The following is a 17,880-nucleotide window of genomic DNA, read 5'->3' on the forward strand; positions in this document are numbered from 1 at the left end:
TCTAGTTTCTCATCTATAGCATAATTTTTGAAGCTAGTACAAGGAGAGAATCATTATTACCTGACCACCATCTTTCACCCCTTGAACGGCATGAAATTCTAAGTAAGAATACTACATATTTTGCTGTGTATTTTACTGCATGCATGCTAAATCTCTTCTAAAAAATTTTAAATGAAAAGAACAATAAATTAGAATAGAAGCACTCAAAGGAACCCATAAGATGTTTCCTTAAAGAAAGGATTTAAAACCTCAGGCATGGTGGCTTATGCCTTCGGGATCCCAGCACTTTGGAAGGCCAAGGTGGGCAGATCACAAAGTCAGGAGATCGAGGTCATCCTGGCCAACATGGTGAAAACGCCCATATCTGCGCTTTACTTATATCGAGACACAGTCTACCACTACTAAAAATAAAAAATTAGCTGGGCTTGGTGGCATGTGTCTGTAATTCCAGATACTTGGGAGGCTGAGGCAGGAGAATCACTTGAACTATGGAGTCGGAGGTTGCAGTGAGCCGAGATCATGACACTGTACTCCAGCCTGGTGACAGAGCAAGACTCCATCTCAAACAAAAAAAAGGATTTATAGATGAGGAAGCAAAAGCTCAGGTGGCTGACATAATATACTCATGGTCACACAGAGGAGGAAGTCTCCTGATGCAAACTCAAGGGCTCCTTATACATCATTCTAATTCTACTTGTTGATTTGTAGTATTAGCTACTTTATTTTCTCCTTAATTAGGACAAAGAGTAATTATCATTACTGGGTCCAGAAAGAACTCTGCCAATGTTCCAAGATTATGCATGGAACATTTGTTATGCAAAGTGCTGCCCTTCATACATGGAGAGGGCCCATAGGCCACGTCTTCCTCCCCGGGACTGCCAATGTGACTAAATTGCTGGGAGCATCTCCCCTCAGCCTATGAACATGAGCTGACATGAGCTGCTCCTTTGATGGGACTTTGATGGCCATTTGATGGCCATGAAATATCACTTAGGAGAGGGGTTAATGCCTTTTTTTGTTGTTGATCTTTCACCTTCAGAGAACATGAGCCTCTGAGAGGTCCGCTTTCATGCCACGTTCACAGAAAGGTTTTGCTCAGCCTGAGCCAGCCGGTTGCTGACTGCCAGGGCCAGTGTGTGCCGAGTGCCGCTGTGTTTCCCAGAGCTACCAGCAGGATCTTATTCTTCATATCTGCACCTCCCAAGCAATTCTTCCGGGACAGCTTTGTCTGTGCTCCTCTGCCGGGCTGAAGGGCTGGTGCTTAGGGATGCATGCCTCTCGCCCTTTGCCCTCGTGTCTGAGCTGTTTAAATCTGATTTCCAGGGCAGTTGCAGTTTGGCGGACCCCCAGGGCATCCTCTTTAGACTCCCTTGGGAAGTTTGTCAGATGGTCTGATGAGAATAGCAGGAGCCTGTTTTCCATAGTCAAATTGTCATTTTCATCATCATTTTTGTTGTTGAGTTTCCCTTTTTAAAAAATAAAATCATAGAACAGACATAACTCTTTTCCAAACAAGTGTAGACTTTTACCATGAGAACTGGCAGGTGCCTCATTAAGTAAATACCTCTTCTCCCACCCTCATGTGATGGCCTCTTTGTTTGTCTTGAACCTGGGTGTGCCCAAGTGGTTTTACAACCTCTCCTGGATATCAATAGTCTTTATCCTCTCACCATCTGATCTCCTTTCCTGCTTCTGATCCTCAGAGGGTGTCCAGACATTGCTCCTAAGAGCAGGTTGAGGTTCTGAAGGTATATGGGCACTTACAGATCCTAAGCTGTCAGAATGACTGCTGTCCAGGAGAAACTGACCAGGCCCTAAGGTTCAGTCTGGGGAAACTTGACACACTATTAACTATTAGCAAGTCCTAGGCATATTACTGTGTATCGGGCCTGGAGAGCCACAGTTTACATGAGTGATTTTCAGACATTCCTTTTCCATTTTACAGATAAGAATATTGAAGCTCTGAATGGCTAAATGACTTGGCTGAAGCCACATACTTAGTGGCAGAGTCAGAATTCAGTCTCTAAGGCTTTTGAATTCCAGAGTTCATACTTTTAGCCATGATGGTCTACAGACTTAGTTCTGGGGTATGGAGACCATTGACAGTCTTGGGAATAAACTGTGTCTTGATATAAATAAAGTGCAGATATGGACATGTTCAGTTCTTGGACACATTCCTTTTGAACTCCAAAGGGCAAGGGGTTAACCTCGTGACTTTGATAGGAAACAGAAGACAGGTTGTGAGGGTTCTTGGGTAATCCTGGGTATTTGGACACCTGTTCAGTTATTCTGGGATTCTGTGGTGGGGGTGGGGGGAACATGGGGAGGCTGAGGTCATTATTGCAAAAACCATTTCCTGAGCACTTGACTGCAGGAAATGCTGTAGCATTAAAAATACCCATTGTGTGGGAGTGAAAGAAGCATGACTCACGTTTAGCAATTGTGTCCATAGGTCACAAAGGATTTGGGGAACACAGGGGATATTCATACAAGGTTGTGTCTGTGGGTGGTTCATTACGAAATTTTTAGTAGTTTGAGAAGCATGGTTGTATTTCAAAAGGAGTGACATTTAAGATTCTCCATGGAAGCTCTGAGACTTGGCTCGTCATTTATGCATTGATTAACAAATGTCAATTGTCCACCTACTAAGTGCAGGGCCTTGTACTAGGTGCTTTGGGATTTTACAAGAGGAATAAAGCATGCTTCTTGCCCTTTAGTACAGTGTTTATGAGCTGGTGGCAGTGAAACAGGCTGATTTTTAAATTTCACTTGAAACTTTGACAAAAGGAAGACTCTCCCTTAAAGAAAAACATTTTTTTTTTATTTTCCAGGACAAATAATATCCAAAAATCAGGTCTGATAACTCCCAGGTCTTGTATCTAGGAAAATATGATTATAGGAAAAAAGATTCAGGGGTGTGGCCTGGCTTAGGTACCTTTTGTTCACTGTACAATGAGACAGGGTAGAAAGAATAGGACTTCTTTTTTCTTTTCTTTTCTTTTTTTTTTTTTTTTTTTTTTTTTTGAGGTGGAGTCTCGCTCTGTTGCCCAGGCTGGAGTGCAGTGGCAGGATCTTGGCTCACTGCAACCTCTGCTTCCCAGGTTCAAGCAATTGTCTGCCACAGCCTCCTGCATAGCTGGAATTTCAGGCACCTGCCAGCACGCCTGGCTAATTTTTGTATTTTTAGTAGAGACAAGGTGAAACCATCTTGGGCAGTCTGGTCTTGAACTCCTGACCTTGTGATCCACACACCTCAGCTTCCCAAAGTGCTGGGGTTACAGGCTTGAGCCACTGTGCCTGGCCAGGAATTAATTAAATACTCATGATCTTTTAAATTTGTCCAGAGACTTTTTTGACTTTGTTTAATATTTTGTATATAACTTAATGCATACTAAACAGGACACTGAAATACCTGTACATTATAAAGTATAATAATATAATGGTCACCTGTGAAGCCACCACCCAACCTAAGTACTATAATAGTATCAATGACTTGCATCTCTTTTTATATTTTTCCTCTATCCTCACACCCCATCTCTGACCTCCCCTCGTTAGAGGTAGCCACTACCTTGGAATTTGTACTTACCTGATAGAGGTTAGACATTTCTTTTTTCTTTTCTTTTCTTTTCTTTTCTTTTCTTTTCTTTTTTGAGATGGAGTCTCACTCTGTCATCAGGTTGGAGTGCAATGGCGCCATCTCAGCTCACTGCAACCTCTACCTCCCAGGTTCAAGTGATTCTCCTGCCTCAGCCTCCTGAGAAGCTGGGATTCCAGGCACCTGTCACCATGCCTGTGGTTTTTTTTTTTTTTTTTTTTTTTTTTGTATCTTTAGTAGAGATGGGGTTTCACCATGTTGGCCAGGCCTGTCGGAGTTTAGACATTCAAATCCATATGTTATGCTGTGTATGAAGGAAAGCTGGTGTATTCACAGAGGTACCTTAGTGTTCAGGGTTTATTTTGCTGTGGCTGATAGACTGAGATATCTGTGGCTGTGTTTGTTTCCATACATGGGCGTGACCTACACACAAATGAAATCCTCCTGAAGAGGCTGCAGAGCACAGGGTTATTGGTGTGGGCCTGAAGTCAGGTAGATCTGGCTTTAAATCTCACCTCTATTACTACGTAAAAGTAAAATGTATTGTGTCTGCCTTGAGTGCCAGGTGCTTTGCAGATGATAACTCAGTTATTCCTATGACACTGTGAGATGTATTCATATCCTCATCTTCCTGGTGAAGAAACTGGGATTCAGGGAGTTGTGGAATTTGTTTTGGATTTCTAGCTTGTAAAATGCACCATCAGCATTAAGAAGCCTTCAATTCTTATTCCAAAGTCTCCTTTCCTTCCTCCTGTTTGGAAGTTTCCCTTTCAAATCGGTGAGAAAACCAAGGCAACCATTTTTCTATGGGTTTGATATTGCTTTGGAAGTTGTGGTCAATGCAAGAAAATACTTTTTAAAACATCAGAAGAATTAATACTGGAAAACAAAATTAAAATATCATTTTTAGACGTTACAATTGCGCACTTTTAAAAACTAAAAGAAATAATCTAAACATAAAATAACTGTAGGCATCAATAAAGTATACAGATGAATGCAGTATTTATAAATACATACCAGGGGTCCTTTTATTTAATCCCAGAATAATATATTATCTAAATTATTTAACAATAAGAATTCTTATGAAAGAGTGGCATGTCTTATCTGATAGAAATGAAAGTATAAAGCTCTACTGAATAATATTAGAGAAGATGAATGGAAGAGTGTACTATTTTCCTTGAAATAATGATGAATCAGAAAGCCTTCTATTTTATTCAACACCTTTATAGTTTGACTATAGTTCACCTCAAAAATCTCAATAAGATATTTGAACTTAACATAATTGTAATTTTTATTTGCAAAAATAGATGTCATTTGTTTAGCACTTACCACCCCCATGCTCAACTAAGAGCATGAACTAGTATTTTGCAAAGAGAACAACAAATGAAGGTATATCTTCCCCCAATAAGCATATAGTTAAATGGAACAGCATAGTTCAGAAATAAGCATATTGCATATAAGAATATAACAGGTAACAAGAAGCATCTTAAAAAAAACAGTGAAAATAAGGAATTATTTAATACACATTGTTTAGCATTATTAGCTCCATCTCTTTTTGAAAAAATCAATTTAATACAGCAATTTAATACCTCATAATTAAAATAAATCTCATATGGCTAAAGTGTTAGATAATAGAAAATTTTGCAGGAAATGTAAGTTATTGATTGTCAGATCTTTGGAGAAAACAGTCTTTTTTGTGTGTGTAGAAAGGGATTTATTTAGAGAGAGAGAAACAGGAGAAGGAGAGAGAAACAGCTACCTCTCACACTGAGTGAGAGAATCCAGAAAGACGGAATCCAGGAGAGGAAAGCAGCTTCCACACTGAGTGGAAGGGAGTAAAGAGAGAGATGGAGTTCAGGAGGGAAAGACAGGCTTCCAGGAGAGAGTGTGGAAGGGGACTCCAGAGGGGAAATCCAGGAGAGAGAAAAACAGCTTCCACTAAGGGAGTGTTTGTGGGAGGGGAAACACTGTCCTTTTTTTAAAAACAATTTTACTCTGAAGTGTCAGAAGAAATCACAAAGAAAAAGACTGAGAAATCTGGCCACATAAGAGATTGTAAGCACATGAGCAAGAGCAAGAGCAAGAACCAAGTCACTTAGGTCAGCGGATGGGAAAGAATCACATCCAACATGATGATCAGAGGCTATCATCTGTGGTGAAAACTCTCACTGGAGAGCTGAACGTACTGGACCAGTTCTTCCCAAAGCGCCGGCTGTGGGAAGGACGTGGGAAGATCAGCTTCCAGGAGGGAGCAGGGCTAGTGTTTTGGGGACCTGCTCGGGCACAGGGAAAGTGCGGCTGATCTGACTCTCCCTAGGTCTGGGGAGCTCTGGGGACCGGGGAATCACAGTGATCCTAGGATATGGCAGGACGTGGTTACCCAGGACTTCTGTCTCTCCAGGAGGGTCCTCTACTCCAGGAGGTAGAAAGGAAGGACACATTGAAAGAGGAAACAGCACTGGATATAGAAAGAATGGGAAGAGATATCCTGGAAAATCAATCTGAGTGGCAAGGAGGGAAACTGCTTCTGCAGGTAAACGAGAAGATGGAGGCAGTGTCTCCCCAACAGCCACTGGAAAATAGAAGGCCTCCTAATAGGGAAAACAGGATCCCATGGCAGGTGGATTTTTCTTGGCTATTAGTAAATTTTTTGCACAGTGCTTACAGAGCAGTAAGTCCTGAAGACCGTCATCCTAGGACTCAGAAAGCCACATGGGAACTTGGAAGGAAATATGCAGAGGAGTGGCTGGCCATAGTAAATAGTAGATACTCAATAAATATTTGTTAAATGCAAAAGATAAAACCCAACTGTCCAATTTGTGACAAAATCTTGATAACTTTAGCATTGCCGATGGCATGCTAAATTGCTTCAAAGCTTGGGAAAAACAACATGACTATGTCTAATGTATCACTATGCATATGCAAATGTTCAAATCTTTTGAACTTGTCAGTGTAAGCTTTGGGGAATTTAAGAAAATAATTGAACATCAAAACACAGCTATACATATGAAGTTCTGTAACAGCAGATGCTATGGCCTGAATGTTCATGCCCTGCCCCCTGAAAATCATCCGCTGAGGTCGTAATCTCCAAGAGAATGAACTTAGGAGGTAAGGTCTTTCCCAGGTGATTAGGTGATGAGGGAGGAGTCCTCATGATTGGGATTAGTGTCCTCAGAAGAGAGGTCTCAGAGGGTTCCTTGCTTCTTCCACCATGTGAGGACACAGAAAGAAGACAGCTGTCTATGAACCAAGAAGGATGCCCTCACCAGAATCTGCTGGCACCTTTATGTTGGCCCTCCAAGTCTCCAGAACTATGAGAATAAATTTCTGTTTTTAATAAACTACTCAGTACATGGTATTCTGTTATAGCACTCCAAATGAACTCAAACAGTTAAAAAAAGATAAGAGGTTAATAAATATTGATACATATATATCAATGAAATAGTATTTATTCATTAAAAATGGCAGATAAGACCATAGAAATGGAGAGAAACGTGTAGTATTAATGTCAAGTGAATAAAGCAGAAGGTAGAAGGGATTCCCTCTTCCTCCCGCGTCCTTTCCTGTGGCCCATCCTCCTGCTGAATGCCCCTGAAATCTTACCATGCTGGCTCCCTCTTTAGTACCACACTTCCTACACAGGTCCCCAAATTGCTTACTCTTGTCTCTTCAGCATCTCAGAGATATTTTTGTGTGGAGTCTATCACTTCAATTAATACAACTATTCCTGGTTCTAGAACCCAGATAGGGATTGGGTTGGAAAACATTACATAGTCAGGATGTTTACCTTTTGTCTTAACGCTGTGCTTAAAATCATGCCATGCGTTTCAATACTGTTTGACCAAAAACATGTGTCCAATTCTAGTTAAAGACAGGATTTTCTTAGGAGGCTCCTTAGTCTTCCCTCATGCAAATCAACCCCCAGTGGGCCTGACCCCATAGCCTCTACACGTGCCCAGACATGTCTGAATCCTATGGTGACAACCACTCAAGCACAAATTGAGACCTCTGACACGAAAGCAATTCTTTTGTTAAGTAGTGAGATGTGATCATGTGCTTTCATTTTAACAATGTTTCTATATATTACATAGAAAAATAAGAATGGATCATCACCAATATCTGATGCTTTCTTGACAGTTTGTGAATTACCATTTCATGCTTTAGTCTTGTATTTTTTAAATCAATTTTTAAAAATTATTAACATGAAGCATGCTTTGAAAACAACGTAACATTTATAGAGAAAAAGTTGACAATCTTTTCTTATCCCATCCAATCCATTTCTACTCCTAAGAACAGATTTCCCAAAAGAGGATGGCAATTTATAGTCCCATCAGCCATGGTTTGATTTATGGTCCTATGTCTATTTTTCTTCATGCTCATACAAATAAACATAAATGCATGCTCCATATATGCGTGTTGATGAAATCACCCGACACACATACATTTGAAACTTGTTTTCTTTCACTTAATAGTTCATCTGGATGTCTCTCCAGGTCAACTAATGTAGAGCCCACCAATTCTATTTATAGTAGCATAATGAAACTGCCTTTGCAAAAATTGTAACTAAGAAAATTATGACCGTAAAAGTAATTTGACCTAACCACCTCCACCTTGCTTCTCACCTCCAAGCTATCCTTGTTCATACTTGGGCATAGGCCGAACTAACTCTGGGAGGTACTTAGTTTATAGTTCAACTTGGAGACAAAGATGGTAACAACCCTTTGCCAGAACAAACCCCCTTCCTCCCTGGGGACTAGACTGCCTTTGCAGGACTAATGAATTAGCCACAAGATGAGAAATCTCCACAGCTGGAGATTGCAAGATTCTAAACCCCTCCAAATGGCTCCTCGGGATGACATCACTGTTGTAAAACCTGAAATCTATGCTTGAGATATTTTGCAGACCTTGCACTCAAAGTCAGCTGGCACCACCCAGATTGACACATGTGGCTCCCACCCAGAAACTGAATCAGCACAAGAGGACAACTTGACTTCCTATGATTTTTGTCTCTGACCCAACTAATCAGTACTCCCACCCCAGCATCCTACCTGCCAAACTATCCTTAAAAACTCTGATCCCTGAATTTTCAGGTAGACTGATTTGAGTAATAATAAAACTCCAGTCTCCTGTATAGCGGCTCTGAGTGGATTAAATGCTTTCTCTATTGCAATTTTTCTGTCTTGATAAATTGGGCAAGGTTAACCCGTTGAGTGGTTACAGTAATATTCTGTTGTATAAATGTCTTGTAGCTAATTCAATTATTTCTCTATTTTTGGCAATCAGCCCATTTTTGTGATTAAGAATGCTACAGTAATGTAATCCCAGCACTTTGGGAGGCCGAGGCGGGTGGATCACGATGTCAAGAGATCGAGACCATCCTGGTCAACATGGTGAAACCCCGTCTCTACTAAAAATACAAAAATTAGCTGGGCATGGTGGCGCGTGCCTGTAATCCCAGCTACTCAGGAGGCTGAAGCAGGAGAATTGCCTGAACTCAGGAGGCGGAGGTTGCAGTGAGCCGAGATCGCGCCATTGCACTCCAGCCTGGGTAACAAGAGTGAAACTCCATCTCAAAAAAAAAAAAAAAAAAAGTTACAATAAATATTCTTATATATATGTATTTATATTATAAGTATATACATACACACTTATATTTACACATATACACATTAATGTTGGTGTATGATATTGGCAATGCTTTCTCATATGTATGTGTTTTACCCTTTAGTATATGCTGCTATTAATTTCCCAAAAGAGAATGGCAATTTCCAATCCCATCAGCCATGCGTTCATTCCCTTACCTCCTCACTGAAGTTGAACATACCCTTTAATTTTTGCCATTTTGATGGAATCTCATCAATATTTTAATTGGCATTTATCTAACTTCTTGTTAGGTTGTGTATATTTTTATATATTTATTTTCCTTTGAATTTTTCTTTGTAATAACATTGTTTATATATTTGCCCATTTTCCCTCTGGGATATTAGCACTTTGCTTATTGATTTGTGGGAGCTCTTTTATCATATGCACTGCAGTCTGTGTTTTACCTTTTAACTTTGTTTAATAGTGTCATTTATTTGCTATGAAAAATTTTTCCAAATGCATATAGTTAAATATAACTCTTTTAATGTATGATTTCTGGGTGTCCTGTTTTGCTTTTAGAAAGATCTTCCTTCTCTAGATTATATAAATTACTTTCTAAATTTTCTATTTTTCTGTCTTGTTGTTTACTTGAAGCCTTTAAACTATGGAATAATAATATAATATATGTAATATAATATGTTATATACATTTTATGTGTGATAGGAGGTCATGTTGCAGGTTTGTTCTTCCAGATGAGCATTTGGAGTAATCCATTTCTTAAAGATTCAGCTTTCCTTGGCGGTGCATGGCTGTGGTACCAGGTACTTGGGAGGGTGAGGTAGGAAGATCACTTGAGTCAGGGAGGTCAAGGCTGCAGTGAGCTATGATCGTGCCACTGCAGTCCAGCTGGGGAATCAAAGCAAGACCCTGTCTCAAAAACAAAACAAGAAAAAATAAGATCCAACTTTCCCAAATCCTTAACTTTACTGCTACATTGACTGCCTATTACACTCACCTGGCAAAAACCAATGTCTTGATCAATCTGATTATGAATCTCCTGCATATCTGTCCTGGGTTGCTGAAAACTGCTGGGGGAAAAAAAGGCGTTAGAGCATTTTTGTCACTGACGGTTCATGATCTCCAACTTCAACTGTATTGTCAATGCCTCCTGAAAAGAATGATCTGTGCTCCAATTAGGGCCACTTAACAACTCTCGCCATTAAAGGGCCTTTGCTTTTCCACTTTCTTCTCACTCTCTAGATTGTTCCCTATTTCGCAGAAACAATAAAGGCGAACAGAGGGAAATTCTTTGAAAAGTCCTGAGTCCCTCCCAACATTACAAAGCTACCCTTAAGAAAAACTCATTTGGGGATTCTCTGCCTCCCATTCTCCCCTATTTCCCTAGAGATCTTGCTCCATCTATTAGCCACGTTTAAATATAAGTTATTTGTTGGATCTTCTTGTCACAATTTAAGCACGCTCTAGCCTATTGCATCTTAAAAAAATAAATTATCCATTAATCACACATTCTGTTCTAGTTATTGTCTCTCTCTCTTCCTATTTTTCCAGCTAAGCTTCTGACTTCACTTTGCACCACCTGCTCACTCATAACCCTTTGCAGTCTTTTCCCCCCAACATTAAATGATTATTATAAAAGTGCATCACACTGTGTAGAAATCAACATTTCTGCCATAATTCTGTGCATCTAGGACTATAGAAATGTCACTTTCTCTGCCCCACATCTATAAATCACAACAATAAATCTTCCCAAAGGGGACCTTATGGAAAAACAAGCTATTTCCTGGGCTCATATTTCCCTGTTTTTGTAGCATGCACCAACAATCTATCTGTGAAGTGTATATTGGGGAGTAAGGAGGGCATCCACTAGAAAGACCATAGTCGTTGACAGCCATAAGATTAGACAAGCACAAAGGGACAGGTCAACATGCCAGCAAAAATCTTGTGACAGCTTGGGAGTAACTCTTTATTTCACTCATGGTAGAAACCCTGCCCTCCAGTGCATAGGTATTGATGAGTTAGACCAGTGAGCTACACAGCCACAAAGAAATTATGTCACCTAGGAGGCAAGGAACCAGTCCTAGAAAAAACCCTAGGATTCTCTCTTCCTGATAGATGGTTATGAAGTCACAAAGTCCACAGTACTTAGGTCCTTTGCCAATGAATTGTACCATAGGTCTCAGAGTGACCACACGGAAGGGATGTGTGATGAGGGTCGCCGCAGAATGAACCATCATCTTTCAAGTTGTCTCCTTGATACCTTGATAACTCAGTCAAGGGAAGATGAGATTTCTTTTTGTACATTTCCAGGTCCTAACCCCTCACCTTCATCACACTCCTGGGAATGCTGTAAAACTTTTCCATGGGCCACAGTTTGATGCCTTAACACAGTCTTGGATGAAAAACCCATACCTCTCGTGGATACTGGCAATGTGCTGAGCGCAACAAAAGAATTATGAAGCTGAAATAGTTGTCATCTCAAAATATTGCATCCTATTTTTGGAGGAAGAGGTTCATACCCCACATGAGCAGCTGGGACAGGATGGTGAGACCAGAGCCCAGGAGGACGTGACTGGCTTTGTCTGCCCGGATGGCACCTGCTGCAGCCTGGCTTCATTTTTAATCTTTCTAATGAAATTACTCTGGCCAGTGGTTCTCAACCTGGGGTGATTTTGTTTCCCAAGGGGGCATTTGGCAATGTCTGGAGGCACTTTAGGTTGGCACAAATGGGGAATGGACAGGGAAAATGGGGTTGGTCCTGTCATCTAATGTTTAGAGGTTAAGGATTTTGCTAAACCAATGGAAAAATGATGAATTGGAAAAAAAATTTGGCAAATTCTCTCTCACACACAAAAATGTGAGTTTTTTTTAAAAAACCATATCCTACACTAAGATAAATACCAAAGTTAGTGCTGTAGAATTAAAACGTTGATTGCTAAAAAGTGTGAAATCCTGAAAAAGTTAAAACAAATTAGATAATTATTCATTGATCTTGGGCTTGAAATCAGGACTTTGAAAAAAATGGAATAAAAAGCAAAGAAAAAATTGGCAGTATATTTGATTGCATAAGAACTTAAAAAAGGGTTAAAATCCTTAATATAAAGGGTACTTTTGAAATCAGTGAAAATAATAATGTCGCAATAGAGAAATATTAAAATGAAACTCCCAAACCAAATGGAAGATAATTCAATAATAAAAGAAGAAATCTAAATGTCTTAAAAGCATATGAGCAGATATTTTTAACAGGAGAATATAGGGTATTGGTTCAGTTGGCTCATGGCAGTTTGTGTGAATGAGATTCAACCTTAGCTGTTGGCAGTCCAGTAACTGGCAGTAATGCTTTCGGAAATGTTAACATAACCCAGATGAGTATCCCTCATTCAAAATGCTTGGGAACAGAACTGTTTCAGATGCTGGACTTTTTTGCAGGTTTTGGGAATAATTGCATATACATAAGGTGTTATCTTGGGGATGGGACCCAAGTCTAAACATGAAATTTATTATAGACCTTGTACACATAACCGGTAGGTAATTTAATGCAGTATTTTTTGATAATATCATGCATCTAACAGAGTTTTGACATGAGGTCAGATGTGGAATTTTCTACTTGTGGCATCATGTTGACCCTCAAAAAATTTCAGATGTTGGAGGATTTCATACTTAGAATTTTCAGATTAGAAATGCTTAACCTGTACTCAGCTTTGTGTTAGAAAGCGCAGCCTGCAAGAGCTGCAGATCATCCAGGCATACTTGGTACTGGTCAGGCCCTTAGTAATGCGATCAATATAGGAATCTACCCTTTAAAATGCACATGTAGAAATTAGAGAGGGTTTCCTAAGGAGCACTACAAAAATAATTATGAAGAAAATCAAATCAGTGAGGGAAAATTAAGGAGATTATATTTATTTAGTCTAGAGAGGAAAAAGCTAAATGGTGAGTACATAAATAGTTGCCCTTAAGTATATAAGTATATGAAAAAAAGTTTATTCTAGGGAAAGCTAAATTATTCTATCTCTATACACTAAGAGGAATATGGTTAAATTGCACTAAGAGACTCTAATTAACATTAGGTCTTGCAAAACTCCAGGGAAGACTAACAAAGAAACAAAGGAACCCCTGTCTTTGTATATCTTTCTGAGCAATTTAGACAACTGCCTATCTTGTGGCTTCATTATAGAATAGCAGGTGGCTGGGCCCTTGATTACAATTATAGGTTTACAGAATCTTAGAGTTGAAAAATAGCCTCAGTAGATTGAAGTTTCTCTTTTATATATTTGTAGATTTCTGTTGCCACCCACTTACCAATAGCATATACAAAGGAAAGTATAAGATGTGAAGCTTTGCAGGTTAGAGTTCTATCATGGTTAAGTGACTGGAGCTTTCAAAAGTGCCTGCTCAAATAATGTGAAGAGATCTTAGTTGTGTGGCATGAAAAAACAAACTAGGGCAGTAAACTAGGGCAGAACACTATAGTATTGTGATTCTTCAGTTGCTTTTTAAAGGTTACAGATGAAAACTAGTCTTTTATCCCAAGAAAAATGTGTATGAGTACGGGCACCCATTAGTGATACCCAGGTCCCCAGATTTAGTGATCAAGATGGAGAGAGTGTGGTACAGTGCTTATGAGCTCTGCAGTTGAATTTCTTACATTTTAATCTACACTGAAATCTGACTTTTTCTACTTACTAGCCTGTGGTCTTAAGAATGTTAGTTAAATTCTTCAAGTCTGTTTACTCATTTCTAAAATGGGGATAGCTTATGTTATGCATGAGATTCTTTCTTGGTGAAAATCAAGTCACAAGAAAAAAAAAATTAAAGAAATTAAGAAGCAAATGACCTGACAGCAGAGACTATGCAACAGTGTTTTTCCAATTGCAAGTTGTGATCCAGTGCAGGAGTTTGGTAGTAAAAATTGATTCAGTATGTCATACTGGATGTTAAAAACTGAAATAGAATAGAAAATATTCATTACACTTGGTAATCATAAATACTGCTTTGAATAATGTATTCTGTATTATATGTTTATGCCTATGAGAGAGTTGTGGGACACTTGTGTACTTGGTAGCAATATAAAATATTTCCGGCTGGGCATGATGGCTCATGGGTGTATTACCAATACTTTGGGAGGCCAAGGTGGGAGGATTGCTTGAGGTCAGGAGTTTAAGAGCAGCCTGGACAGTGTAATGAGACCCCTGTAGTGCCAGCCACTCAGGAGGTTGTGGTAGGAGGATTGCTTGAGTCCAGGAGTCCAAGGCTGCAGTGAGCTATGATCACGTTACCTAAGTCCAGCCTGGGTGACAGAGCAAGACTGTCTCCAATCAATAACAAACTAAATAAATAAAATATTTATTGTGGATCATGGTTTAAAAAAGCCCCGTAGTTATTACAGCTCCTTGTTTTTATGTTTTTTTTTAATCTTAACTCTTTATTTCCCTAGTAGTTGTTGTAGGATCATAATATACATTCCTCCCCTCCACTGTCTAGTCTGAAATAATATTACCCTACCTCATAAAAACAGTAACAATCCTGTAACAATGTGGCTCCGACCATCTCCTCTGGCCTTGGGTGCCATGATCTACATACATTTCACTTCTACGTACGTTACAAACTCTACAAAATATTGTCATCGGTGTTGCTTTTAACGGTTCACTTTCCACCAACTAAGTTGAAATAAAAGAAAAAGAAAACGTTCAAATTTATGACCCCTGGGGCTCCCCAGTGTTCCTTCTGGGATCTGATCCCTTATCTTCCACCGTCTTTGCACGATCTAAAGTCCCTCTTTAACATCCTCTGTAGTATGGGTCTTCTGACAATAAGCTATCTCAGCCTTGATAATCAGAAAACAACTCCATCTCATCCCCACAAATCAAGGGCAGCTATTATGGTTATAAAACTCCAGACTGACCGTTTCCCTTCTTCAGCATGTCAAAGCTGTTGCTCCATTGCAGTCTGGCTTACTTTGCTTTTGATGAAAAGCCAGAGAACCTCCCCATCGTTATCCCCTCTATGTACCGGTTGCCTCTTTTATTGTTGAAGATAAGATTTTATCTTTTACTGGGTTTTCAGCAATTTGACCATAATGTCTTTCCTTATTATTTGGCTTGATATTTATTGAGGTTTTTTGCTCCTGGGGTGGCTATTTCTAATATAATTTGAAGGCTGCTCAGCCATTACCTCTTTAAACATTTCTCTTTCTACTTTCATTCTGAGACTTCAAGTGCACTAGACTAGTTAATTTGATCCTTTGGAACATTAATCCTCCCTCCCTTCCTCCCTCGCTCCTTCCCTTCTTTCGTTTCTTCCTTCCTTCCTTCCTTGAGACAGGGCCTTGTTCTGTTGCCTGGGCTGGAGTGCAGTAAAATGTTTATGGCCCACTGCAGTCCTGAACTCCAAGATTCAAGCAATCCTCCTGCCTCAGCCTCTTGAGTAGCTATGACTACAGGTGTGCACCACAAAGCCTGGCTAATTTTTAAACTTTTTTTTTTTTTTTTTTTTTTTTTTTTTTTTTTTGTAGAAATATGGTCTCGCTATGTTTCCCAGGCTGATCTTGAACTACTGGCCTCAAGTGATCCTCCCGCCTTGGCCTACAGATATGTTGGGATTATAGAAGTGAGCCACTGCACCTGGCCTTTTTTTCCTTTCAATCATCTTCATCTCTGAGATTCAGGCTCTAAAATCTCTACTAATTTATTTCAAGTTCATTTTCACTGCCATCTGAAGTATACGATCTTTTATTAGTTTGGATCCACTGAGTATCAGATGCAAAGATGGGGTTAGACTTCCAAAAAATATATTTGGGAAATGTCTGTGAAGGATGAAAGAGGAGGGAACAGAAGAAAGTAGAGAAAACCTTCAGACCATGATTAAAGTTTCATACCCGTGGGAGAGATGGGAAAGGAAGGAGGATTGTGTGAAGTCTAGGATGGATGCAAAGGTCTAAAAACAGTTTTGCCAGATTGATGGGAATTTCTTAATCAAAGTCACTGGAGACATCCGGTAGCTCACAGGAATGGGCTTGCATTAATGCCTCTATCATTCTCAGCTATTGGCTGGATCAGCCTATAGCGTCTTGTCTTGGTGAGAATGCTACAATAGATGCATAGAAACAGTAACTGTGCTATCAATCTTTCTCCCCAGAGTAGGAGATCGGAACAGCACATGTTTATGACTAACCTGTTGTTCTTCAGTTTCTTTAATAAATATTTATTAGATATTATATTCCTATAGTCCTATAGTGTTCCGTTTGCCTCTTTTTTAATGTTTCTATTTTTTCCCTAAGAAAACTCTGTTTCTTCATTAATTGCCATCTACTTTTTCTGTACATTTTAAAATATACTTATAACAATTGTTTTAAAATCTTTGCTAATTCCAATAGTTGAATCATCTATTGGTTTGATTCTAGTGACTATATTTTCTCTTAAATATAAGCACACATTTTCCTGTTTCTTTGCATGCCTTATACTTATTTAATAGTATTCTGGACATTGTATATAAAAGAACAGTGGAGACTGAAGTACTTTATTTTTGTGTGTTGTTTATTATCCAGAGAGTGTAACTTCTGCTGAAGGAACTAATTGTTTAGCTATCTCCTAGAAAGGGGTTGAGCTGCTACTGAATCAAGCTTTAATTAAATTGAATTAACCTGTGATTATCCAAACTCCCAACCTCCTTTGCAGACTTTTTTAAATCATGATAATATTTAAACTGGAAGGAGGTTGGGCTGTAGTTTCACCTCAGGATTCAATCTGACATATACCTGGAATGGATGCATCATGAGAACGTGAGAGATGATGTGATTATGTTCTTTTCCAGCCTGTCTTCTACTATCTCTTTCTCACCATAATTTGGAGTTAGGGGCAGAGGAGAGCACTTTGGGTTGAGCAATTTGTTTTTCATCTGGGACTCTATCAGAATAGTTTTCCCTGCCAGCATTCACTGTTGAATAAAGGCTGGTTGATTTATCTTCCTGTATTAGTCTGTTCTCATGCTCCTATTAAATACATATCCAAGACTGGGTGATTTATAAAGGAAAGAGGCTGAACTGACACGCAGCTCCACATGGCTAGGGAGGTCTCACAATTATGATGGAAGTTGAATGGGGAGCAAAGTCACGTCTTACATGGCAGCAGGCAAACAGCATGTGTGTAGGGCTACTGCCCTTTGTAAAACCATCAGATCTCACGAGGCTTATTTACTATCATGAGAACAGCCCCAGTGATTCAATTACCTCCTACTGGGTCCCTCCCACGACATGTGGGGATTATGGAAACTAAAATTCAAGATGAGATTTGGATGGGGACACAGACCCAAACCGTATCACCTCCTTCACACAAAATCTCCTGAACTACAAGAAGCTCCATCCATCCAGATAGAGACTAGGTCCTCACCTGCAGGAATGGTCACTTACATACTCTTTCCTCATTTAAAAAGGGATTGATGGCTTGTCTCTGAAATTCAGTTCATCAAGGCTTACTTGCATCTGCCACTTCTTGCTATTCTTATAGAAACACATGCTTTTAATTTTATGCAGGCTTTCCTTGTTGGTATCATAGATGTGAAGGTCTTTTGTGTCTTTATATCTCTTACTCAGAAGCAGCATTAAATACTGTTTGATACCTCTTGTCAAATATCAATCAACAGCATTATATTATAATCTTTGTCTTGGTTTGTTCAGGTTGCTGTAA

General features: G+C 39.4%; 1 protein-coding gene and 1 pseudogene across 1 annotated transcript in view; one reads left to right on the forward strand and one right to left on the reverse strand.

Moving 5' to 3' along the window:
* Nucleotides 1-17,880, forward strand: part of LOC101048629 (putative uncharacterized protein CLLU1-AS1) — a gene marked incomplete at its 5' end in the record, with an annotated part of 209,924 nt that overhangs the window by 82,844 nt on the left and 109,200 nt on the right. The gene's annotated exons all lie outside the window — the stretch shown is intronic.
* LOC101048958 (mitochondrial carrier homolog 2 pseudogene) lies at nucleotides 10,921-11,393 on the reverse strand (annotated as a pseudogene).

The sequence above is a fragment of the Saimiri boliviensis genome, chromosome 7, assembly GCF_048565385.1.
Source record: "Saimiri boliviensis isolate mSaiBol1 chromosome 7, mSaiBol1.pri, whole genome shotgun sequence".
Classification (NCBI taxonomy): Eukaryota; Metazoa; Chordata; class Mammalia; order Primates; family Cebidae; genus Saimiri; species Saimiri boliviensis.